The 26,561-nt window shown below is 36.5% G+C and overlaps 1 pseudogene; it reads left to right on the top strand.

Moving 5' to 3' along the window:
* Positions 1-26,561, top strand: part of LOC134376345 (olfactory receptor-like protein OLF2) — a 65,961-nt pseudogene that overhangs the window by 27,779 nt on the left and 11,621 nt on the right.

Below are 26,561 nucleotides of genomic sequence, written 5' to 3'. Positions count from 1 at the left end.
TGACCTAATATGTGATCTATCTTGGAGAATGATCCATGTGCTGATGAGAAGAATGAATATTCTGAGGTTGTTGGGTGGAATGTTCTGTAGATATCTGCCAATTCCAATTGGTCTAGAGTCTTGTTTAGATCTTGTGTTTCTCTACTGATTCTTTGCCTAGAAGTACTAACCAGAGCAATCAGAGAAGAGAAGGAAATAAAGGGCATCCAGATTGGAAAAGATGAAGTCAAACTGTCCCTGTTTGCAGATGACATGATCCTATATATCGAACAGCCTAAAACCTCTACAAAAAAACTCTTGGAATTGATAAATGATTTCAGCACAGTAGCAGGATACAAAATCAACACACAAAAATCAGTAGCATTTCTTTTCTCCAATAGTGAACATGCAGAAGGAGAAATCAAGAAAGCCTGCCCATTTACAATAGCCACCAAAAAAATAAAATACTTAGGAATTGAGTTAACCAAGGAGGTGAAAAATCTCTATAATGAGAACTACAAACCACTGCTGAGAGAAATTAGAGAGGATACAAGAAGATGGAAAGATATTCCATGCTCTTGGATTGGAAGAATCAACATAGTGAAAATGTCCATACTACCCAAAGTGATCTACAAATTCAATGCAATCCCCATCAAAATTCCAAAGACATTTTTCTCAGAAATGGAAAAAACTATTCAGACATTTATATGGAACAATAAAAGACCACGAATAGCCAAAGCAATGCTCAGCAAAAAAAATAAAGCTGGAGGCATAACACTACCTGACTTTAAGCTATACTACAAAGCTATAATAACCAAAACAGTATGGTACTGGCATAAAAACAGACACACTGACCAATGGAATAGAATAGAGAATCCAGAAATCAACCCACACACTTACTGCCATCTGATCTTTGACAAAGGCACCAAGCCTATTCACTGGGGAAGGGACTGCCTCTTCAGCAAGTGGTGCTGGGATAACTGGATATCGATATGCAGGAGAATGAAACTAGATCCATACCTCTCACCGTATACTAAAATCAACTCAAAATGGATTAAGGATTTAAATATACACCCTGAGACAATAAAACTTCTTAAAGAAAACATAGGGGAAACACTTCAGGAAATAGGACTGGGCACAGACTTCATGAGTACGACCCCAAAAGCACGGGCAACCAAAGGAAAAATAAACAAATGGGATTATATCAAACTAAAAAGCTTCTGCACAGCAAAAGAAACAATTAAAAGAGTTAAAAGACAACCAACAGAGTGGGAGAAAATATTTGCAAAATATACATCTGACAAAGGATTAATATCCAGAATATATAAGGAACTCAAACAACTTTACAAGAAGAAAACAAGCAACCCAATTAAAAAATGGGCAAAAGAGCTAAGTAGGCATTTCTCTAAGGAAGATATCCAAATGGCCAGCAGACATATGAAAAAATGCTCAACATCACTCAGCATCCGGGAAATGCAAATCAAAACCACATTGAGATACCATCTAACCCCAGTTAGGATGGCTAAAATCCAAAAGACTATGAACGATAAATGCTGGCGAGGCTGCGGAGAAAAAGGAACTCTCATACATTGTTGGTGGGACTGCAAAATGGTGCAGCCTCTATGGAAAATGGTATGGAGGTTCCTTAAACAATTGCGGATAGATCTACCATACGACCCAGCCATCCCACTGTTGGGAATATACCCAGAGGAATGGAAATCATCAAGTCGAAGGTATACCTGTTCCCCAATGTTTATCGCAGCACTCTTTACAATAGCCAAGAGTTGGAACCAGCCCAAATGCCCATCATCAGATGAGTGGATACGGAAAATGTGGTACATCTACACAATGGAATACTACTCAGCTATAAAAACGAATGAAATACTGCCATTTGCAACAACATGGATGGACCTCGAGAGAATTATATTAAGTGAAACAAGTCAGGCACAGAAAGAGAAATACCACATGTTCTCACTTATTGGTGGGAGCTAAAAATTAATATATAAATTCACACACACACATACACACATACACACACAAACCGGGGGGGGGTAAGAAGATATAACAACCACAATTATTTGAAGTTGATACAACAAACAAACAGAAAGGACATGGTTGGGGGGGAGGGGGGGAGGGAGAAGGGAGGGAGGTTTTGGTGATGGGGAGCATTAATCAGCTACAATGTATATCGACAAAATAAAATTAAAAAATAAAAAAAATAAAAATAAAAATAAAAAAAAAAAAAAAAAAAAAAAAAAAAGATTAAGAGTTTGAAAGCCAGATTCAGAGTCTCAGACTTGAATGCGAAACTCACACATAAATTCTGTGTGCCTGACTTTGGGCAGCTTAATAAATCTCTTTACCCTGTATCTTTATCTGCAAAAAGGAGATAATGAATTTTGTGAGAATGAGCTAACATGAAAAATGCTTACTGAGTCTGACACTCAAGAAGTTTTCGTTTAAAGTTAATGAAAAAAATGAAAAAGTTACCTTGCATTTTCCATTGCATTAGTGGATGAAACTAGCTTTTCCTCCCATTCTGTGACTTTCTTTTTTAGTTTAGCCTCTCTGTCTTCAGCAGCCAAAGCCTCACGGGTATAAGAATCTTCTGATTCTAAAAGATGATTATGCAATCTCTCTAGCTCCTGGTTTAACCGTAATTCTTTCTTACGTAAATGTTGAACCTAGGTAGAGGACATTTCTTTATTTTTCTTCTACAAAATGTTCCTTCCCCCAGCCCCACTACAAGTCACTATGTTATCAAATCTTTTTCCCATTGTTGAAGTGTATTAATTGTATACTAATTGCTCATATTGCAAAATATATTTATTCTAGGAAAAGTTCTCCTGAAATCATCTTGAATATTCATCTAGAAGCTTTACTTTGTATGATCTCCTTCCCTGGGAACTGGAACTATACAAAAGTACTGGGTTCTTTGTGACAGAACACTTTTTCAGTGTATCTCATTTTTTTCATATTTTATGGGTAAAAATTTTTTCTTATATCCAAGATATGCCGTGGTTTTCATTTTTGAAACCTAAAATATAAAGCACCCTGGGAGATAAAAGTCCTACTATAGCATATCAGAGAAAGACTAAGAAAAATCACCTAAGAGATAAATTCGTTTTAATTGAAAACTTTCCAGTTTTCTTACTTAATAGTTATTAAACTTATTATTTGATACACTGTTTCTTTAAGTGAAAGTATACCTCATTCTGTAGGGTATTGTTTTCCGTTTGTTTCTGTTTCAGGGACAACATGACTTGGTCTCTCTCCTGTTGAAATGTAACTGTCTTCTCCTGCATTGACTTAACTGCATTTAAAAGCTGATTTAACTCCCCAGTCTTGCCCTTTAGAAAGAAATAACTTTAGCTTTAAAGAAAAATACACTTTAAAAAAGACATTTTCTTCAATAAATAATTAATTTTAAAATGTAGTTAACAATGTCAAGGTCATCAAAAACAAGGAAAGTCTGAGAAACTGTCACAGTCTATAGAAGCCTAAGGAGACATGACCTCTAAATATAATGTGATATCCTGGATGTCCTCCTGAAACAGGAAAAGGACAATTAGTAAAAATTAAGGAATTTGAATAAAGTGTAAATGTTAGTAGTAACACCTCAATATTGGTTCATTAGCTGTGACAAATGTATTATAGTAATGTAAGATGTCAACAATAAATAAAACTGGGTGTGAGGTATAGAACTCTCTCCACTATCTTTGCAACTTTTCTATAAATCTATTATAAAAGAAAAAGTTTACTAGAAATGTTTCAAAAGGAACTCAAAAGACAAAAATCTCTTCAAATTTGCCCATGCAACAAAGTGTTCATGAACCTCCAAATCACCAATAAAATGTATGTGTGGGGTGTGTGTGTGTGTGCACGCTCACAGGTGCGTATGCACACAAGGATGTCCATTCATCAGGCACCCACAACTGTTGTTCAAGAAAATGTGTCAGTAGCTAGAAAAAGATAAAAAGGAAATCACTTCATATGTACAGTCTATTTTAAAAGAATATTTTAGCAACAACTTAATGAAAGCAACTTTGGAAAGATATCTTGCTAGACAATAATGAAAATGTATTCCATATAAGTACAATATATTAATGACAGCAGAAAAAAGATAACTCTTCATTGCAAAAGTAGAGTCATGAATTTCAAATGATAGCTGGAATTCTAACAAACACAGAAAAGTGTCAGGCTGTTTACAGCCAAGTCTTTTCTCTGTTTTAAATATGCATATCAAATGAATCTACTTATAGTTTAGTTTTATTTTAAGTTGTTATGTAAACTTTTCATTTCTTTAAAAATATATAATGTTTCCCCAGGATAAATCATTGAAACCTAAACATAAAACCATCTATTCCTTTTACTTCAACATCCCCTCCTAAATAGGATGGCCAATATTTTCCAAAAAGTTTTTAGTTAGTTTTCTTTTTCATATTACAGAGAAAGAGCAAATGCTTGAGAAATTACATAGATTTGAAGATCTCCTGCTGAGAACATCCCCTTCTCCCCCCCAAAATATGTAATTTATTATACTCAAAATGTACTGTTAAAGGTACTCAAATTATATGAGTGTGCTTGAAACATTTTGTGACAAAACAGAATTAAAAGAAAATATGAATCTTTCCATGAACTTTTGGAAGACCCCTTGCATAGAATATTGGAATAAATTAATTAGTTTATATGAATTACCCTCAAGTAATACAATACTTTAGTAATACTTGAGTTAGGGAAGCTTCCTAAAAGGTACAAGAGCCTGAATAAAATCTGCACACTTAAGATGTGTAAATGTCAATGAAATAGAACTAAATTGTACAAGATGCAAAACCGCAAAAGAAAAAAATATATCCAGCAGAAGACTTGTTCTACATTCCTTCTGTTGTAGTCTTACAACCATAAGACACTGTACCTAATTTTGGCTAGTGAGTAATAGGAAGCTGTGCCCTCTAAGAGTCTTTTTCACACCAATTATAAACCAGTACCATTAATGCTAGAAAGTTATCTCTGAAGGACAAGCACACCTCACCATTGACCATGAGTGTACCTATTTAATCAGATATATGGCCAGGAAGAAGAAATGAAGTAAGTTTTCACAACTTCAATCCAAGACTCTAAGAGAGAACTTAATTGACAAAAGAAGTTTATCTTGTGCCTGGCAACATGTAAATGCTCAAGAAGCACTTGCTGAATATTCCATTGTTCTGCCTACCAACACTTTTCCAAATTTCTACTACTAAAAGTATAGAAATCAGATTAGAAAGGCACTACCAAACAAGCCCTACACAGCACCTATCACAGTATGATGTAACAGGAGATCTTCAATAATTCTTATTAAAATGAAATGCATGTAACAATTTAATTATATGAAAAGCTGCTGACCCTTTCCATATAACTGTTATGACCCTCCATATTATGGTTAAATAAACAAACCAATAAGGTCAAAATATACCCAAAGTCACATGTGTGACAGTGCTGGGATTACAGTATTTACTGAGTTTACTATGTGAAAACTACTACTCTTGGCTAATACCTATCAAATTCCAGGTTATGACTAATTGATTCATAAAAATCAGTTCAATTGTTTATCCAGCACGGTTTGGTTTTTCTTTAAATAGAGTATCACATGTAGTAAGGGTAATTTCTGGTTCTTGAAACTTTTCAGTTTTACACACACACACACACACATACACAAATACACATGGACACGTGCTGCTATGTCACAATGTAAAACGTATTTCTTACTGTAGATAATGTTCAAAGATGTAGTATTTCACAGGGCTTTCCTTTACATATAAGAATCCCTAAGATGTTAATCACTACTAGCAGCTACTGAAATAAGCCTAAAATGTGTTTAAGTGACTTTAAAATTTCTCTTGTAACAAATTTCTATTTTCTAAGGGTATTAATTGCTACTGTACTCTTTTGTCTTACTTAGCAGGCTGTAAAAAATTAACCTACTACTAAAAATATTTGGAAATATGTAATAATTTGAGGGAGAAACTTCCAGATGCCTCAAATCAAAATATAGTTATGTACCCCATAAAAACATTTTGGTCAATGACTGATCGCGTATTCGACAGTAGTCAAAGCAATAGGCTGTACCATACAGCCTAGGCGTGTAGTAGGCTATACCACCTAGGTCTGTGTAAGTACACTCTCTGACGTTCGCACAACAACGAAATTGCCTAATGATGTTTCTCAGAATGTATCCCCATCGCTTAGCAACACACGACTGTATCTTGAATATTTCTAAATGAAAAAATTTGTTGTCCTCTTCAAAGATGATATCAATAAAGTAACTGAAACAAAGAAGTCTCCTCCACCCCCTACTTCCCTCTACAATACTCCAACCAGAACCTAGCTGTTCATTTTCTTTCAATAGTTGCCCACGAGCAAGAGCCTTCTCCTTCACTGAATGGCACTCAAACTCTTTCTCTCGCAGCATCATAGAAATCTTCATATTAGTCTCCTGTAATGCTTGATATTCTGCTTCCCTTCCCCTGGATATTTCTACTATTTTTTCATTTTCCCAAATGTCCAGTTCTAAAATTAATATTCTCTCCTTCAGGTTTGTTACTGCCTGCCTCAAAAGTTCATTTCCGTTCCCTAACATCCACTCATCAACACCCAGAGACTAAATGAAAATGTACAAAATCCACACTCATTCACTCTAAAGTTTATCCTCTCTAATGAGAAAATAAAAGCCTTCTTTTCCATCATTAAAGAATCCCCCTTATTGCTTGCTTCTGTCAGAAACTGGAACCTTTTCTTGATCCAAAAAAGAGTCCTCCTTCCTTCCTTTACCTTCTAACCTGAGCACAGACAAGGTTCCCCTCTCTCAAACCTGACATAAAGATGTATCTATATATACATTTTATAGTCCATTATTAGCTATTTAATGCTTTTCTCCAAAATTCCAGAAGTGGTACAGTTCTCTATGCTTCAACATTATTTCAACCTCTGATTACAAGTTTTGTTGATAAACTATAAATTGATATAAAGCCTTCTCTCACTGACTGAGATTTTTTTTTTTTTTTGACCAGTAAGGGGATCGCAACCCTCAGCACGGTGTGGTCCACACCACGCTCAGCCAGTGAGTGCACCGGACATCCCTAGTTTGGATCCGCGGCCTCGGCACTACCAGTGCCGCACTCTCCCGAGTGAGCCACAGGGCCGGCCCATGGACAGAGATTTTTTTAAAAATCAAACTTCTACGGGATGTAGAGTCTCAAATTCCTTCAAATAAAAAGCCTTATACCTTATAAAAGAAACCAATAAAAGCTGTCTCAGAGCAATACATCACAGTTCTCATTTCCTTCTGATTCAAAAGTTTATTCTGCATATAACTGGAAGATGAAAACGGCATTCTCTCACATCTGTCTACTGTCTGTTATCTGCTCAATTAGGAGAACCACACATTTTTTTCAGGTAGATCTTAAGAGGACATACAGCTTTACATGTACTTTTGGCATTCTTTTTTTTTTTTTCTTTTGGTGGCTGGTTTGTACAGGGATTGAACCCTCCACCTTGGTGTCTTCTGGTATTTCTTATCAGTAAGCAGACCCACAGCAGACACAATTCAAGGAATAGTTAGAGTGGACTACTTAGCATCAAAAGAAAGGAGATACAGCTATCGGGAATAGCTACAGAATTTAAGAATATCATGAAAATGTTACAGGCCCTACCAAATATGTGCAGAGAGTCTGCAAACTATAAAATATACCTAGACCAGTCAGATAAACCACAGAATACAGTGGGAGCAGAAACAGAACAGAGAAAATATATGATGGTACGTCAAAAAATTTGCAGAACAGAATTAAAAGATAATATGAATCTTTCTATGAACTTTTTGAAATAATCTCATTTATAATATAGTAATTTAAAAAGTGACTGTCATTTAGTGGGTATATAAAAAGTGGGGGCAAAGATCCTACAATGAATGGGACAGTGCACACAACTAAGCATCTTCTCACTTAAATGCCAATGGCACCCTCTTTGAGAAACACTGCCTATGTACTAATGTAGAAAGATGTTGAAAATATAATGTTAAGGCATGTAAGAACAATATTTTTAGTATGCTGACATGTAATTTTTTAAATCTCTTTATATATAAAATCATACATGCATAGATATAGTCTGAAAAGATATAACAGATAGTGGTAAAAGAGATCACCTCTGGGAAAGGCCAAGCAAAGGATACTCCACTGTACTGTCTGAAGTTTTTCAGTATGCACGAGTATTACTGAATACACATATCAGTAAACATGTATTACTTTAAAAAAATTAAAAATTTAAATTGAATCCAGACATTGGCCTTTAATTTAACACCAGCTTACAAATGTCCCATATTTAAGCATCTGCCTTAGCCAAGGAATTACCATCACGTGGTACAGACCTAAGAATACCTCTCCCCATACAGAATTGTAATCCCAAGAATTCCATCCTTGCTACCAACATAAACAAGAAAGACCCTACTTCTACCACTGAAACTGTCCCTCTTAACCCCTCACCACAAAGAAATCCTGTCCACCACAATGGACACACTCTGGAACACATAAGCAGTAGCTACAGTTATCACAGTATGCCCCTCAAGACCTCTCGACCCACCCGTGTATGCTGCTGCTGCCAGGCCTTCATCAGAAACCAAAATAGGGCCTGCACCTATCTTTTCTGCTCACATCTGTGTGCCTACTGGCTTATCTGTAAACATAAACTCTGGCCAGTCTCTCATACTCTTAACCTTGTCCAGGTATTTCAACCTGGCCTGACAAGCATCAATGAGATCAGCTTTATCCAGAGAACTCTCAGTTTTGATATAAACTGGCCATTATCTGTAAACTATAATACACACACCATTTTAATTCTGCCCCAATTCTTACAACACCCACCTTTTCTTGGCTCAGTAATGAATTATCTTTTTCTAAAACTTGGACAAGCCGTTTAAGGTTCACATTGTCTTCAGTGAGATTGTTATCCTACAAAAATGTTAAAACAGTGTTTTCAGATAACAAGAAATTTTGATTTTACAAAAAAGCAGGCAAACTATGTAACTGTGTTTCTAATTTTTTTAGTGATATATAAAAATTAGAAGAATTCAACATTGAACCATCTTAAAAGCCACTCATTTTAGACATTCTTATAGATCTCTTTATTATGTTAAAATATATACATATATTTATTTTTACTTATTTACAAAATAACTTGTAATTATTAAAAATAGAAACAACTCCTCGAATTCAACAAGGAAAATCAAAATGCACTCCTCACTTCGGTATAGGATCTGCTTCCACTGTCTCTAAACACAGAACATTTGTCAAATTAATCTTCAAAAAGATATACCTGTATTTTTCAATCATGAAACTTTTTCAATTGTGTCAATTTGTGATTTGTTAATCAGCAAACATAAAATCACTGAAGTAAAAGTTCTTAGGGTAAATTCACATGAATTTGTGAAAAAAAATAAGCACCTATAATAAATTGAAATACTTTTTCTTGGTACACCAATGTCGAAAACTGTCTCCCTTAAAATGAATTTACCTGGTTTAAACTATTCAGTCTCATTTCATTTTCACCAGCATCTGTAAAAACAACAAATGAACCTGACATTAAAATAATTTAAAATAACTTATGACCTCCTATATTAAACTAAGAAATGCAACCCAATTCAAACAAAGTATATCTAAAGCTTAATTAACAAGTGCTAACAGTTCCAAGTGAAGCACATTTTTGTTGTTTTGTATTTCTATTTTGATTATACCAAAGAAATCAAAATATAAATGCCAGCTAAAAACCATGTTAAGGGCTGGCCCGTGGCTCACTTGGGAGAGTGTGGTGCTGATAACACCAAGTCAAGGGTTAAGATCCCCTTACCAGTCATCTTTTAAAAAACAAAACAAAACAAAAAACCAAAAAAAAAAAACCAAAAAAAAATGTTAAAATCCAATTCTATGGAAAAGTATAAGAAAGAACTATGATTGTATTCTGAATGAGTCATAAGTTATCACCTTGATAAAAATACTAACAACTACATCTCAAAATGAGTTAATTAGTTTGGGTAGCAGGAAACAGCATAAGGTCTAAGACTGAAGGGGAAAAAAAACCCTTAAAAGAAATAAATATATATTTATACCACAACAATACAATAGCATCAATTATCTAAAGTGATTTAGACATGTCTATTGGTAAAAAGACCATTCAATCTGGTAGTATAGATAGATCCATAAATAGAAAAGATTCTAGAAGAGGAACACAAAGACAATACCATGAGTTCAGCTGAGGTAATACATTTGACATTCATTCAAAGAAATACTGAACATTTATCATGAGGCGGTACTAGACCACAAGATGTAAAAATTTTGTCCTTGCTCTCAAAGAGCTTACAAATCAGAGGGGAAGGAAAACTAGTGAATCTATGATTTCAATACAGTGGGATACAGTGAGTACAAGGTGCTATGAGAGAAAAAAAGGCAAACACCTAATCCAGACTGGGGGAGCCAATGGGGCCAGGGAAGTGGCAGTGCTAGGTACCTCCCAGTTGAGGTAATACCCATACTGAATCAAAATAGTAAGAGTTTTCTAAAAGAAACATGGCAACAGTCCACACAGAGAAACCAGCAAAGGCAACAGAGCAAAGACACAACACTATTGGTTTGAGAAGCTATAGAAAGTTCAATATGGCTAAAGCTCAGAATGTGAGGAGAATGGGAAGAGTGGAAACAAAAGAGGCAGACAGGGACCAGATCATGACGGACATTACATGTCCAACAAAGAAGTTTAGACTTCATCCTGAAGTTCACAGGGAGCCACAAAGTACTAAAAACATGGGAATGGGGGCTGGCCAGTTAGCTCAGTTAGTTAGAGCACGGTATTAGAACACCAAGGCCAAGGGTTTGGATTCTCATACTGACCAGGGGCCCCAAAAATAAATTAAAGAATTAAAACTAAATCTTCCCACATGGGAGACTACAACTATTAAGGACTGGCTGATTAGCTCAGTTGGTTGGCACACAGTGCTGGTAACACCAAGGTAAAGGGGTTAGATCCCCAAACCAGTCAGCAACAAAATTTTAAAAAAAGGTAAAGGCAAGGGAATAACTTGCTTTTCATTTCTGAAAACTTATTCTGGCTGCAGAATGGGGAAAAAAAATGGATTGAAGAAGGAATCATGGAGACCAGAGAATAAAAATGTCTAACGCTTTTATCACACTATTGGCCAGACACTGTTCTAAAGAGAATGTGCAGCTAGTAACTAACTCTTATAATCCTCATTACTACTACAACAACTATAAGGAAGTTACTATTATTATCTCAACCCTGTCAGTGAAAAAAGCAAGGCAAAAAGATGTTAACTAACTTGTCCCGGGTCAGCTAGTTAGCGATAGAGCTGTATTCCAACCCAGTCAGGTTCTCAACCACTATATCATCCTGCTCCACTAAGAGATCTGCTATAGTTAACATAGGCAAAAAGCAATTATGATTGGCTGAAGTAATTGCTTGGCAACAAAAATGGAAAAAAAGGAGAAAGTCTAGGGCAGTAGGTTTGTTTTTTAAGCAAATAAACTCATATAGATCGCCCAACATGATAGATAAATAATTTTTTTTAAAAAAGAACAGAGCTACTTCGATTGAAGCCGACTGAGAAAGAAGTCCAGAATCCCACTGCACTTTGCCTGCATGGCAGCTCCCAGGACTGATGAACCTGTGAGAAACCCTAGAGCTCCTATGGCATACAATCCCAAAATATCACTGAATCAGAGAAAAGCTAAGGAAACAACCTATGGGACTTGCTAGGTGATGACTTCTAGCTTTCTGTTTTGGGAGACTGGAAAATGCTACCAATCACTAAGGTAGGGAAAGGAAGAGGAGGCGGAAAAGTACACGGTGACTTTACTTTAAACTTAACTTTAATTTGAAAATCCATCTGATATATACAGAACTGGCCATACAGATCAGGAATTCATGATACACAACTGGTTGAGGGATAATGATGTGGGGGGTCACAGGCACACAAGGACTGGAAACCTTCCAGAGCAGAAATGCATGAGTTCAAAAAGTGAGAGTTGATAGTGTGAGAGAAGGACAAAGTGCAAAATGAAATGCATCTTTTCAGCCGAAGAGTTCCCATTATGTTTTCCTGACATGAATACATATTGGTGTATTTCATCCAATACTATAAACATCATCTTTAGCATGGAAAATGGCAAAAGATCTATGGTTTTATTACTCAGGCCTTTGCTCGATATAGGAGATCATTTCAAAACGTACCAACAGATTTTGAAGAAGAAAGACTGCATTCCTTAACTGGAGGGTTTGGGCCCTGATGAGTTACAGGAAGTATTCAATATAGATTACAAGAAACAGACCTTTACCTCCTCTCAAAAATGTCAATGTACATAAACTTTTCTCAGATATCTGGATGGCCTCCTAAATCAATGAGTTACATGTAAATAAAAGGATAATGAAGGTAGGTTGAAAAACAACAAGCCAATACTTAATCATTTTTAGTAGAAAATTCCTTTTTGCGATCTATTATTAACTATGGCATTGAATCCACACCAAGCAATTCTCAAATTACTCAAAGTTGTTTCCATGAATACTCCATTTCCAAGAAGTATTCATTTATTCAAGTGTTTAAAAACAACTAGTGTGCAATGAAATACCAGTCTGAAATAAGTTCCACACATTTTATACCAGGCAGTGCTTATTGTAGTGTGACCACTTCTTCCACTGATGTTCTCTGTGGAAGAATTTTTTCCTTTTCTGTCACACAATCACTTTGCTTCATAGCATAAGATTGCAATGTACTGCAATCCAGTTTCAAACTTTCACGTTCTGAAATCATTTGTCTCTTTTCCACGTTTAGTTGTTCTTGTTCTCTCCTTAAAACATCTCTTTCATTTTCTGCAGAGGATAATTTTTCATTTATGTCTTTTATTTTAGCCTCAAGTTCTTCAAATTTTTTTTTGTAGATTCCATTTTTTCAGTTTGTAGAACTTGGATCGTTATTTTGCATCTCATAGATTTTAGAGTGATCAGTTCCTGTAACTCCTGAGCCACTTAGAATATAAAGTCAACGATCTCAAATGTTAAGAATCAAGAAGTAAATAGCTTGCTATTTACAACTAAGATTTAAGAGTTCAGAACTTGAAAAGCTTAAAAAGAAAAATTAAATTACTATACTAAATTAAGCATGGTTAAATAAATAAAAAGTTGGGGAAACATAGGATTTGAATCAACTACTAAAAACCCTACATACCTGAGTTTGAAAGAAAGTAAAATATGACCACCAAACAATGCAAAAACAAATCTATGAATTATAACTATTTACCACAAATGCAAAATGACCTTTCCATTTTTGCAAAATCTTGAAAGTAGTGGTGCCATAGCAAATTTCTGGCAGACAAGCAGAGCTAGCCATTTACTCATTCTTTAGAACTTAGTGCAAATTTCTAGCACTGTCCTGGTCTCAGAGTGGTAGAATTGTCATTTCTGTATGTCATCTAAAATGTTAAATTAATAAAACTAATAACCTTCTTGTAACAGGTTTTTGAGTTCTTCGATTCGTTCTTCATAGTGGCTTAATTCCTCTCGATACTGATGATGCATTTGTGTCAATTTCTGTTGATGTACATTCTGCAGTACTGACATTTCATGTTGATGGTCATCAATTTCCTGACTTCGTTTCTCTTTAAGTTCCTTAAAAAATAAAAACAAAGTTAACCATGTTTATGATCAATAAATTTACGTAAGCTATTTATTTTACTGTTGTCCAAAAGTCCATTTTATTAAAAATAATTCTCTGAATATGTCGAGGCTGAAAAAAAGTTAAACTCAGGCCCCAAATTAGAACAATTCTGAAAGACTACACCCTTTCCCTTCTTAGGCCTTAAAAACAGTTTTTCTACTTTTAAAGAGGGAACACCAGCAAGAAAACACTGTAACAAAAGATAAGCAAAAATATTTTTTCCTAATGACATATTCCACCAATACCAGCTATCAACCCTCTGGGCAATCTGTATCTGTTATCCTACTATCCCCATCCTCTGACTCAGCCTTTCTATCTACCAGTCTTGATGGGAATTCCAAATTGTCAACCAAGGTGCCTTGCTACCCAAGTTGAGAAGACCAGTGTCTCTCCCAGGAACCTAGATCTTGAGCTGAGTCCTCGAAAGAGAGAAATTGTTTGGACGGGAAGCTTTATGATAGCTGCCCCTTCAAGAGTCTGTCTGCTGTATCCCACTACCTAGATTCCTGACACTGTCCCCACTCCTGTCCTTCCTGTGGCCAGAATGCTCATCTCTTCCTCCAGTCCTATGGATGGACTACACCAGGTCCTTCCAGTAAATCCTCTTTTCCTTTACTTGGCTAGAGATAGTTTTTGCTGCTAACCAAGAATCCTAATCTATAAATTAGCTTCTACTTCCTGAGAAAATAAATATAGGTATTCTTAATCCTGTGCACTTGTTTATGTGCCAGCACTGGGCTAACAGCTTTATGTTTAAACCTCAAATAAATAAATAAATATATAATATAATATAATATAAACCTCAAAACAATCCTACAAGGTAGGTATTATGATGACATCTACTTTACTGATGATAAAACAGAAGCCTGGAAAGGTTAAGTAACTTCCCAAAGTAACACAGATGGTAAATAGCACAATGAACATTCAAACACAGGTCGGACTTTGGAATCCACCTAAACAAGTGTTGTAATAATAATAAAAGCAGTAAGTACCAGTCAAGATGGCAGAATAGATAGTCCCCAGCGTCACTCTCTCCCACAATTCAACCAATTTAGAACTATAAAAATGTAACATCAGCCAAGCTGGGGCCACTGGAGCTCAGGGGAAGAGGAGGAGAGACCTATGGAGTTCATGAATGTGGGAGAAACCACAATGAGAGAAAGAAAAAACTGCTCTGAGAATTTCAGGTCATCGCTGCTTTAATGCTTAAGCTGCCAAGTGCATGGAGCAGGAGCCAGCAGAAGCCACAGCTGTGCCCTTCAGCTGTGCCCTTCAGATGGAGTTACTTGGAGGTGGCAGGCAGAAAGAGGGCCTTGGTGGCCCCCAGGATAGCAAGACCATTAATAGGGTTCCTGTGGACCCACACAGGTGTGAGGAGCTAGAACAGCTGAAAAATGGGAGCCATTCGGAGGCCAGTGAGTCATCGTGAGGGACCGGTGCATGGCCCATCCCATGGGAAGTGTTCGAAGCATGGGTGGTGGGGAAGACAGGCTCACCAGGAGAACACTGGGACACAGGAAGGACAGCCAATCAGCCCCCCAATCAGCGCAGGACCACTCAGAGGAGACTGGTTGGGAATGCAGAATTGCAGGGGGTGCAGTTTGATGAAAAAACTCAGGCCCAGGTCAGAGTTTCTACACAACCCAGGTGCACCGGGTCTCTGGAGAGCTGGAAGTACCTTTAAGGTCAACCATTAATCCCTGAGCTGCACAAAAAGCCTTCCCTAGGGAAACAGCAGCAAAGCAGCAATTTAACTCAACCACAGAGTTCAAGTACAGGTTCCCACAGGAAGTTCCCCCATTTTAGAAGTAAGCAAATGACAAAATATTAGTTCCAGCCCAGGCACACCACCAGTGCATTGGGGCCTGCCTGGGGACATGAGGCATGGAGACAGGGGCAGAACCTCCACTCACACCCACTCACACAGCCAGTGCCTTGGGGCCCACCTGTGAACCTGAGGCTTCGAGCCAGGAACAGGACCCCACTCCCACATCCAGGCATGCCACCAGCACCTCGGGGCCCACTCAGGTACCTGAGGCATGGAGAAGAGGACCAGAACACCCGCCCATAACCAGGCATACACTGCCAGCATCTTGGGGCCCACCCAAGGACCCAGCATATGGAGCTGGGGACCGGCCCCCCTCACACAACCAGGCACACTGTGCCAGCACCTCAGGGACTGCCCGGGGACCCGAGGCATGGAGAAGGGGACTGGGACCCCCTCCCAAAACCAGGCACACTGTGCCAGTGCCTCGGGGCCCACCCAGTGACCTGAGACATGGAGGTGGGGACCCAAGGCATGAAGATGGGGACCAGACACTCCCCACAACCAGGCACACCACCAGCACCAAGGAGCATGCCAAAAACATCACCTCCATGTAGGTGGCCCACCACAGCCACTAAAATAACCATGCCTACTGCAAAAGCAGCTGGACACCACAACCACCACACAGATGGTCTGTCAGCCCCTGGAGTGCATTGACACAAGGTGAGTCACCAACAGACATAAAGAAAGGAGGAGGATGTCTCTCTCCACAAAGCCCATTCCAGAGTGACAGAGGAAGCATCTGTACTATGATAATATTGGGGGACCTGATCACACCTGTCAGCACTGGACAGATCATCTAGGCAACAAATCAACAAAGTAAACATTATTCTTTCAGAAGGAGAGAAGAAATCTAGGGTAATTAGAGGGGGAGGGGGGAGGAAGAGGGGGATGGGGAAAGATTGGACAAGGGGCATAAAGAATAATTACGATTTGTAACAATATATATGTTAATAATATTGATTTCATCAACATATCTCAATATTGAACCCCCAAAATATGTATAATCAATTTTGACTCAATAAAAAATTTTTTAAAAAAAGCAAAAACTAAAAATTCTGTGTCTGACAATAATTTTGACACTGAAAACAATTCATTGACACAATAAATATATGTAACTAAGAATTATCTTAAAAGAAATATAATAATTGACACAAAGTAGCAATAAAGTATTTTACCAATAAAGTAAAAATAATTATTTACAATGAATAATATTAGCATTTTATGTTGTCAATAGCCTTTAATCTTAAATCTTGAAACTTCAACAGCCTTGGAATTCTGTTTTAATATAGTTTTATGAGATACAGTCGAGTGTAGAGACTTATGAAATATAAACTAACTAACAAATGATTTTGGATCCCTGTGGCCAGCCACACACAAATACACACACAAAAAAAAGATTTTCAAAAGAGATTTTTATATACCTTACTTGTCATAAAAAATAAAGAGGATACAAAATAGTAAAAAAGAAACAAATATAATTTCATAACTGAGACTTTTACCAACAGGCCTGAGGCACCCTCCAGAGGCTCACTGCCCAGGGCCATCTAGTGAAGCTGCTTCCAGCACCAGCACCCTGGCTGATTTGGCTGCTGCGGCTGCTGCAGCCATCACTAAATTGGCCCTGGGTGTAGCTGGACCTGCAGGTTTAGAAGATACATGCTGGAAGCCTTGGCGGCATCTACATGGTGTTAGGTCTGCACGTTTGCAAAATGCTAGAGCTGTGGAGGTTTGGGAGTCTCCACCCCAATTTCAGAGGATGTACGGAAAAGTCTGGGCGCCCCAGGAAGAGATATGTCATAGGAGTAGATTCACTGCAGTGAGTCTGCTAGAGCAATGCTAAGTGGAAATGTGGGGTCAGAGTTGCAGCAGAAAAACCCCAAAAGCTCCATGCCTACTGGAGCCAGGAGAGCGGGACCGCCATGGAGGCCCCAGACCTGTGGAGCTACCAAAGTGGAACCCCAGCCTGGTAGAGCTGAAGTGTAGCCTGCAACCAGGAAAGCCATAGGGGCAGAGCTGCCTGAGGACTTGGGGACACAACCTGCACACCAGCATGCAGAGGACACCGAACATGGAATCAAGGTAGATGATTCACCAGCTGTAAGATTTAATGCCTGCCCTGCTGGGTTGCGGACTAGTTTGAGACCTGTCACACCTTTCTTTTGGTCTATTTCTTCCTTTTGGTATGGGAATATGTACCCTTTGTTTGTCCCACCATTGTAGATAACTCTTTTTGAATTTCACAGATGGGACTTGGAACTTTGGACTTTTGAATTGAAACAAGACATTGGGGATGAAAAAAAATAAAATAAAAGTAAATAAATAAATAAAAAAGACATTGGGGATGAAATGAATGTATTTGTATGTGAAAAGTACATGAGTTTGGGGGAGCCAGAGGTGGAATGTACTGGATTGAATTACGTCCCCCCAAAACTTCCTGAAGCTTGAATTGTGTCCCCCAAGTTTTACATATTAGAAACTTAGCTCACACTGTGACTGTTAAGAGGGTGGGAAATCCTATTATGGTAATAGAAAGGTGGAGCCTTGAGGAGGTGATTGGATTGTAGGACCACGCTGGAGGGAATGGATCAGAAATGGTGGCCAGGGGTGTGGTTCTGAGGGCTTTAAAAAGAAGAGGAGAGTCTGTCTTTCTCTCTGCTCTCTCTGCTTCCACCATCTTGCAATGTGAGACCCCTGGGTCACTGTCGCCACCATCAGATGGACTTTGGACATCCCAGCCTCAGAAACCATAAGCAATAAATTTCATTTTCTTTATAAATTACCCAGTTCCAAGTATTCTGTTATAGCAATACAAAACAGACTAACACAATACACTTATGCTATTAATAAGATTTTAGATGTATAATAGCAACTGCAAATCAGCAATCTGACTCACCTTAATAATATTTTGCAGTTTGAAGATTTCTCTTTGATCAGAGCTATATGTTTCTTGTGCTTTAGAAGTCTAGATCAGAAAAAGAGAATTAGAAAATAATGACACTGATTTTTTTTAAATAGGAAATTGCAAACTAACTTTATTAACAGATTCTTTTCAAAAAAGGGGCATTTCTCAGACAGATTATGATTAATGAATGCCAAGCACCTTTTAAAGAACCTAGTACAATAGCAATACACAATAAATAAAAGGTATCATATTTGAGAATTTGTTAAGTGATTGGAGAGACAATGGTTTTATAAAATAGCTAATGTTAAGAAGAAAAAATCATAGAATATTTTATTTAGCTTAACAAAATGCAAATGTGAGGATAATTGAGCAGCTTTTTAAAAGGAAATTCCTAAAATGGAAATTACCTAATATTAATGCTAATAATGATCCAAGTAAAAACCTTTTTTAAATGATGTTACCCAGAAGATCTCTACTCCAAGACAGAATAATTTTTGGTATGACAAGTAAATTAAAGAACTTTTGTATTCTTCTCATTCAAAGCTGTATGTTGGTCATTTATGTTCATTAACATTTACTATATAGCATGTTAATAAACTAAAAGCTCCTCCAGGGCTGAAAGAAGGAAGATAGTATAATGGAAAGAACACAGGTTTCGGAGTCAAAAGATGTTTTTGAATCATAACTTAATCACTGTGAAAATGGGTGTATTACTTTAACTGTTCGTTTCCTTATTTCCAAAATAGAGGTAATAAATTTGTCACATAGTTATCAGGATAACATAATATATATTGTGATAATAAATATGGAAGCATTTTGTAAAGTGTAATACAAATAATTTTTATTATGCCTTGCTAGAAAATTAAGTCCTGAAATGTCCCAATTTTTCACCATTACATTTCAGCACAGATCTGTCATACAGTAAAACATTTAAGTTATGCTAAAGTGAACATAACAAAAACCCATCACTTCCCTTTGAAATCTTACCTAAGCAGTGTTTCTTAAAATGTGTGCCTCAGAACATCAGAATCACCTGGGGTATTTATTTGTTTGAATGTGGTTTCCAAGGCTACTAAATCAAAATCTCTGAAGACAGGCCTGAAAATCTACATTATCAAGTTCCCCAGGATATTCTTACAGATACAAAGTTTAAGAACTACTACTTTGTGGAGATAAGATGGACAAACAAATCAGACTTTCTAAGGTTTATTTTGGGTACTGGGACTGTCTAGCAACTTGGGAAAGAGATCATTTGGGATGATTTCTCCTTTACATAACTAGATTAAATTCACAAAAAGATAGAAAAATAGTCTATTTAAATACTTTGGTTTTTTCTACACTGATGAAATTAAATCCAAGTGAACAGTGCTCCAGTTTATTCCAGGTCTCATGTCTACTGACAAACTCCATTAACTCTAATATGTAAGAAAAATAGTGTTCCTTGGGAGAAAGTTTACAGCCCCAAATAGCAAGGATTTAGTTTCTAATGCATGAGAAACAACACAAAATAGTCTAACTTATTTTATAATCCAATTATCAGATTTCACTTTACACATACCTAGAGCTAAAAGAAACCTAAGACATCGTCTAAGCAAGCAGGATCAAACACGGTGCTTCAGACTCCTGATGTTTCCACCAGAGAAGCCTTCAGGGACTCCAGTGGAAAAGGTGCTGGTTCAATCGAAAGCAATTCAATTTTTATCTCTTTGGAGTCCTGGACTTGAAACTTTTTATTTTATTTTTTTAATGGATCTATTTCTTTAAATTCTTTTTGGAAATTTTTTTCCAAATATTGTTCAGAAGGGAAAACTAAGGCTGAAAGAGAAAGACCACCTGACTAAAATCATTTAGAAAGAAAGACATTGGCAGAATTAGAGTACAGATTTTCTATTTCCTAGCCCACAGTACTTTCTAATACCAAGAGCTCTCTATATATCTATTCATATAACATCAGTATTTTTACTCACTATTTTCAAAAACTCATGAAAATTTTAGCTACCTGAGCAATATGCCTCCAATGGCCAACTTCAGACTCGAGTCTTGAAACTTCATTTGACAATCTGTTTATTTCTTGTTGTAATGAAATAACATCTCCAAAGTCCATGTTATCACGGAAAGCTGAGGCATGATGACCGATCCCACAACCGAATGAAGAAGATGCAGTGGTCGCTGGTATACCACCAGCTCCTGAATGTACTGACTGAGTGGCTGACTGCAGTTGCAGCAACTGATCCTGTAGCGCAATCTGTCTTGCTTTAAGCTGGCTGATTTCGACCTATATATTTATAATCCATGTTTTAGAGAAAGTACTTTAAAATAACAATATTAATCCTTTTATAAATTAATAATATTAAAAGGTATAATAATTTGTTTAAGATAATCAAATAATGGTACTCTGTTAACTGAACCCACGTCTTCTATAACATCCTATCCATAACATGGTTATTTAAAAAACAAACATGATCACCAGAGTGAAATCACAGATAATGTTTCAAATGGTATAAGATCAGAATTTCACTCACATATTAACTAAAGCAATGAATTTCTCAGTTAAACGTAGGTTTGCTATCGTCTATGTATGGGGTACTATAGGTGATTTCTTAGGGTTCTGTTTGTGATTATCAAACCTTAAAATGATAAGAAAATGAAACCTGTGTCAGTTTATGTTTTGGATACCAAGCCAGAGCCTCAAAGAAATTATGAACACAGAATCTACCATAATGCCACATCCATTTGGAATGAAAGATTACTAAAAACACAAGTGAGTAATCTAGAGAGAACTGTCAGAAGCCTTTTATGAAAAACTCAAACTAGTCCAAAAACACTCTGCCACAACTAAGGAAAATGTGATACTGAAAAAACAGCCAACAAGTTACAGTATTTCTACATGAGTAAAGTTAAGCAATTAGACAAACAAAAACCAAACACATTTATGTCATGTGTCATAACAAACAGGTTTTTCACATTAGAGACCCTTCCCTAAGGGAGATTTAGAGTAGTACACAAATTTTATTCATCTTCCAAAAAATGATATGAAATGAATTGCATTTTGGGGGAATATGAACATCACAATGAGGGCAGCAAACAGATTCAGAAAAGAGCAGTTTTATACAGTCACATATTAGCTTTCATCCTAGTAAAAAGTACTGAAATACACAGTTTTTTAGATGTATCTATAACACAAAAAGTTTTCCTTATACAACAGACGTTTATATCATGTTGTAGAGTTACACAGTGCAAGCTCTAATCACAAAGACACATTTGCAAACTTGAATGCTTAATGTGCTCTCTAATATCAATAGTTAAGTAGAAAATAAAAAGCCAAAGTTTCCCACGGCAGAGTTTTCAACTTTTGGGTAAGCATCAGAATCATCTATGGAGCTTCTGAAAATTACCAGTACCAGGGCCCCTTCCCAGTACACTAAACCTGCATCTCCTGGGGGGCATAAGCATGTGTATTTTTAAGTGTCACTAATGGTTCAGCTGTAAAGGCCTGGGTAGGAACTACTATTCTATCGTAATGTCTACAAGGCAGTGCTACTCAAAGTGTGGTCCATGGATTGACGCCATGAATATCTGCTACCCGTCCTTAATTACAAACATCAATGAGTAAAGTTTAAAGAGTTTTAAAGCAATTTGGCAGTAAGTGGGCTTCTAATTTTAATTTGAACTTGTAACTTTGCTTTTGTGTATTCATTTTATTTTTGAAATAATTTATCTTTATTGTATTATGAAATTATAAAATTCCCATTAGATTAAAAAATTAAGCTCTATTTTAAATTTTATATTTATCTTTAATGTGGGATACTTTTATTTTTAACCTTAGCATGTCACTGAAAGTACTAGAAATCAATATATCTAAATTTAAAACACCTAAATATGAAGTTATGGTAGACATGAGCATTTAAATCAACAAACTGAAAAACACCCAAATGATCTGGATAATAAAATGGTTAAATTCAATACAAGTATAAGTATTTATTGGACTCCACTTATGTACTAAACACTAAAGAGAATTCAATAACAGCATGACACATGGGGACGCAGTCTACATTGTAAGGATTCGGGATAACAGTGGTTATATCAGACAATATCTATTACCAGCAGTGCAAAGAAAAGATAAGCCAATTTCAAAACACACATTTCAATCAAACTAAAAAAAAAAAAAAACATTTATAAAACAGTATAATTATATTTCATATTCTTTTTCCATGGAAAATCAAGTACATGCCAGTACTACAAATAATAACACTTGCAATCAAAAGCATTTTAAAAAGTCATTAGGAATAACCACACTGATTTAAAACAACTTAAGAAAATTTGATAAATTAAAGTTTCATAAAATCAGAAATTACAAGCAACAGATGCCTGAAGACATTTTACACAAAAACTTTCCTTCTTTTGGAAAGTAGAAATTAAAGTCCACAGAGGTCAGTTTACATAATATAAACTTAGTAGAAAAGCTTAGAAAGTTCTTGTTAAAATGGTGTTATCAAAATGAGTCGGGAATTATTAAATTCAACATCCTTTCAATACTTTTATGGATCAAGATAGCTTGATTTATATTATAACTCTTAAAAACCTTCCTAAATACATTACAGTAAAGTGAATACGAGGTAACTGTAAAAATCTTTGCCTCTTTCTGTTGTAGTTGATGTTGGTAATTTGTAGATTGCTGCTTTATTTGAAACTCTAAGGCTTCATGCTTCTCTTGCTGATCAGTACAAAGTTTTTTCAGTCTTTCATTCTAGAAAGCAAAGAAAAAAGGATTTTCAACAAAAAGACTAAGTTATGTGCATGGAATTATGAAAAAAATATTGCTTCATATAAAAATGATGTAAAGATATAAAAGGTCTCAGACAGAATTATGGCCTTTAAAATATGCTTTCAAATTACACAAGTGCATAAGCATGTTTATACAGAATATGCCTAATTCTAAACCAAAGGGGGAAAATTAACATTTTGCTCAGTTTGATTTTCTGCTAAGAAAAGCCGCTCATTGAAGTTTCTCCCATATTTCTATACCCAAAGTCTAGCATATAATACATGTCTAGTAAATGAATGGACAGATTACCTGTTTGAACTTCTGTTTTCTCCCCAAGCAGCAGAACTTTTTTAAGACATATTTTTTTTAAAAGATTTCTGGCTGAATTTACAGGTAGGAGGCTAAAGCCTCACATCACCTACTTGCCTTGTTCCCCAGACGCCCTGAGGCACCTCTGAACAATCCAATTTGAAAATCACTACTGGGATTGTTTGAAAAACTACTGTTAAAAGTATACAAAATAGTCTAAATATAATTCAGTGACTCTAGACATTATACATAGTCTTTTGTTTTAAGATGTTGGAAAACATGAAAAAAATTACATAACTATTATCTTAACCTATTATCGCTCCTTGTCATGAACATAATATGAACATAATAAGAATATAATGGGACAAGAGAAATAGACATTCAAACTCTCTGCAAAAAAGAATTTAAAAGTTATTACAGATAATTTACTGAGCATTCTACTAATATATCTACACAGTTTAACAATCATGACTGCGAAAAAGGAGACTGACGGTGGGCAAGAAAGCTGCCAGAAGATAATGAATTTTTCACTTTGGGGATGTCATCTGTTTTTTTCTTAGATTCTAGGAGCTTCTGATGTCAGCAGCCATGAAAACTACGGTCTAGGAATATTTTACGAATCCCAGAGAAAACGAGGAATAATTACAACATCCACAAACCCTAGTTTGGGACTCTAGCCTCAGAAATCTAACACAGACCTCGCTTATCTTGAAGAAGTAGTAGCAAGAAACAGGACCAATGGTCACACAACTAATTACCTTCTATTCTATTGGCTGCTTTTGCATGATTTTCTGAGAGCTGTTAACATGAAAAACATACAGAAATGAATAACACAATATACTGAAGTCAAAACCTGGTTATAAAAGTCCACTTGAGGCTTTTTAACACAAAAAGAACCCTGAAGTTATTTAACTGTGGCTAATAACTAGAACTTTGAGTTTGATCAATACCTACTTGGTTGTCTGCCCTCATCTCCCCAGCCATATGAGAGTCAGAAAGGTTGAGAAAACACATAAAGGACAGATTCTCCTTATCTGGCTGAACCTGTAATATATTAAGAGTTGTCTGGGGTCATATTTTCTATCACATGGAATACGTAGCAGAGGAGCCTGGGCTGAAAGGAAAAAAGAATAAATACACACGACGAAGAGCAGAGAAGAATATAAATGAGAAAAAAAGACTCCTGATGGCCTCCATTTCTAGTTGCAGCCCCTTCCTAAAGTGTGCCTACGTTTCTGCTCTTGGAGTCCAGAAACACTTATATTCTTAAAATATTTCATCCTGCTTAATGCTTGGTAAACTATCATGGCCCACTAGTACCAACCTTAATTTCTTTTTAAAGAAGTCCTATTTGTAAGAATTGATATTAATGACTATTACTCTTTCTCAAAGGTCTTCCAACAAACAAAAAAATTTGCCTACTTTTTAAAATAGAATAACATTAATTCCACCGTGCAATTACCATAATGGTACATTGGATCCTTTCATAAATCTAAGAATAATCCATGGGATTGTAATGATCTTGTTTTTTCTGTATCCTGAAACATTTTGCTATTTTATTATCCTAGGATTTATTTTATCATTATTTATCAACTATTCCCAACTATGCTGAAAAAGACTAAAATAATAAGAAAATGGAAAACTTACAGAATCACCTAGAAGAATCATGTAATAGTGAAATAACCAGTTTTCTGTTTGCATTGCCCTAAGTATGACATCATCTTTATGAAAGTAAACAGCAGTTTGGAGATATCTTTGGAGTTTTTTTTTTTTTTTTTTTTTTGGCTTTCATTGAACACAGTTGAAAATTCAGAATTTTTCATTTTTCGACAAAGGAAAATAAAATGACAGAAGAAAACATTTCACAATCACTAGACAACTCTGAAGATGAATGCAAAGAGACAGAAAGCAGCACTCTAGAATCTAATGGTGATACTGACTATAGAGGCAAAATCTCAAACAAGTCTTTAGATGGCAATATCAAAATGAAATTTTCTCAAACTCAAGAACTGATGAATGAACAATATATTTCTAAGAACAAAAAGGAAATATGATTTTCACATTAGCCATTTGATAAGAAAGTATTTTATTTTGCAATACTTTATGACAAGGACATGAACCATCCCATTTTGCTAAATGAATATGAGACTGTATTCTTTCATTAAATATAACATTTGTATTCCAACATTTACTTGATTCAGTTCATTCATGGACAAATGCTGAAGGCCGGTGTGTATACAAAGATGACTAGGAGGAAACAGATGACACAGAAATGAAAATAATTCAATGGATCGATCATTCTAATTGGTATTTATAAATATAAGAATAAAAATACTTTGTAATTATGGAGGAAAGTTGACAGCCATTGTCTGATCAACAAAATCATGAGTTCTCTCTCCCACAAATCAACCTGTCTACAACTATAAAAATGCAACAACAGCCAAGCTGGGGCCACTGGAGCTCAGGGGAAGAGGAGGAGAGACCTATGGAGTTCATGAAGGGGGAGAGACCACAAAGAGAGAAAGAAAAATCTGCTTGGAGGATTTTGGGCCATGGCAGCCTTAAAGGCTGGAACTGCTGAGCACATGGCGCAGGAGCCAGTAGAAGCCACAGCTGTGCCATTCAGATGGAGTTCCTTGGATGTGGCAGAGGAGAAGAGGGCCTTGGTGGCCCCCAGGACAGCAAGACTGCTAATAGGGTTCCTGTAAACCCACACAGGAGGAAGGAGCCAGAACAGCTGAAAAAGGGGAGCCGTTAAGAGAGCAGTAAGTCATCGCATGGGACCCATGCAGGACCCATCGCACATGAAGTGTGGGTGGGGGGAGGATGGGCCCACCAGGAGAAAACTGGGATACAGCAAGGACAGCCAATCAGACCCCCAGTCAGCACAGGACCACTCAGAGGAGACTGGTCAGGAATGCAGAATTGCATGCGGTGCAGTTTGATGACAAGATTCAGGCCCAGGTCAGAGTTTCTACACAATCCAGGTGCACTGGGTCTCTGGAAAGCCAGAAGTACCTATAAGGTC

Source organism: Cynocephalus volans, chromosome 4 (genome assembly GCF_027409185.1).
Source record: "Cynocephalus volans isolate mCynVol1 chromosome 4, mCynVol1.pri, whole genome shotgun sequence".
Classification (NCBI taxonomy): domain Eukaryota; kingdom Metazoa; phylum Chordata; class Mammalia; order Dermoptera; family Cynocephalidae; genus Cynocephalus; species Cynocephalus volans.
This window is presented reverse-complemented; position numbering and strand designations above follow the sequence as displayed.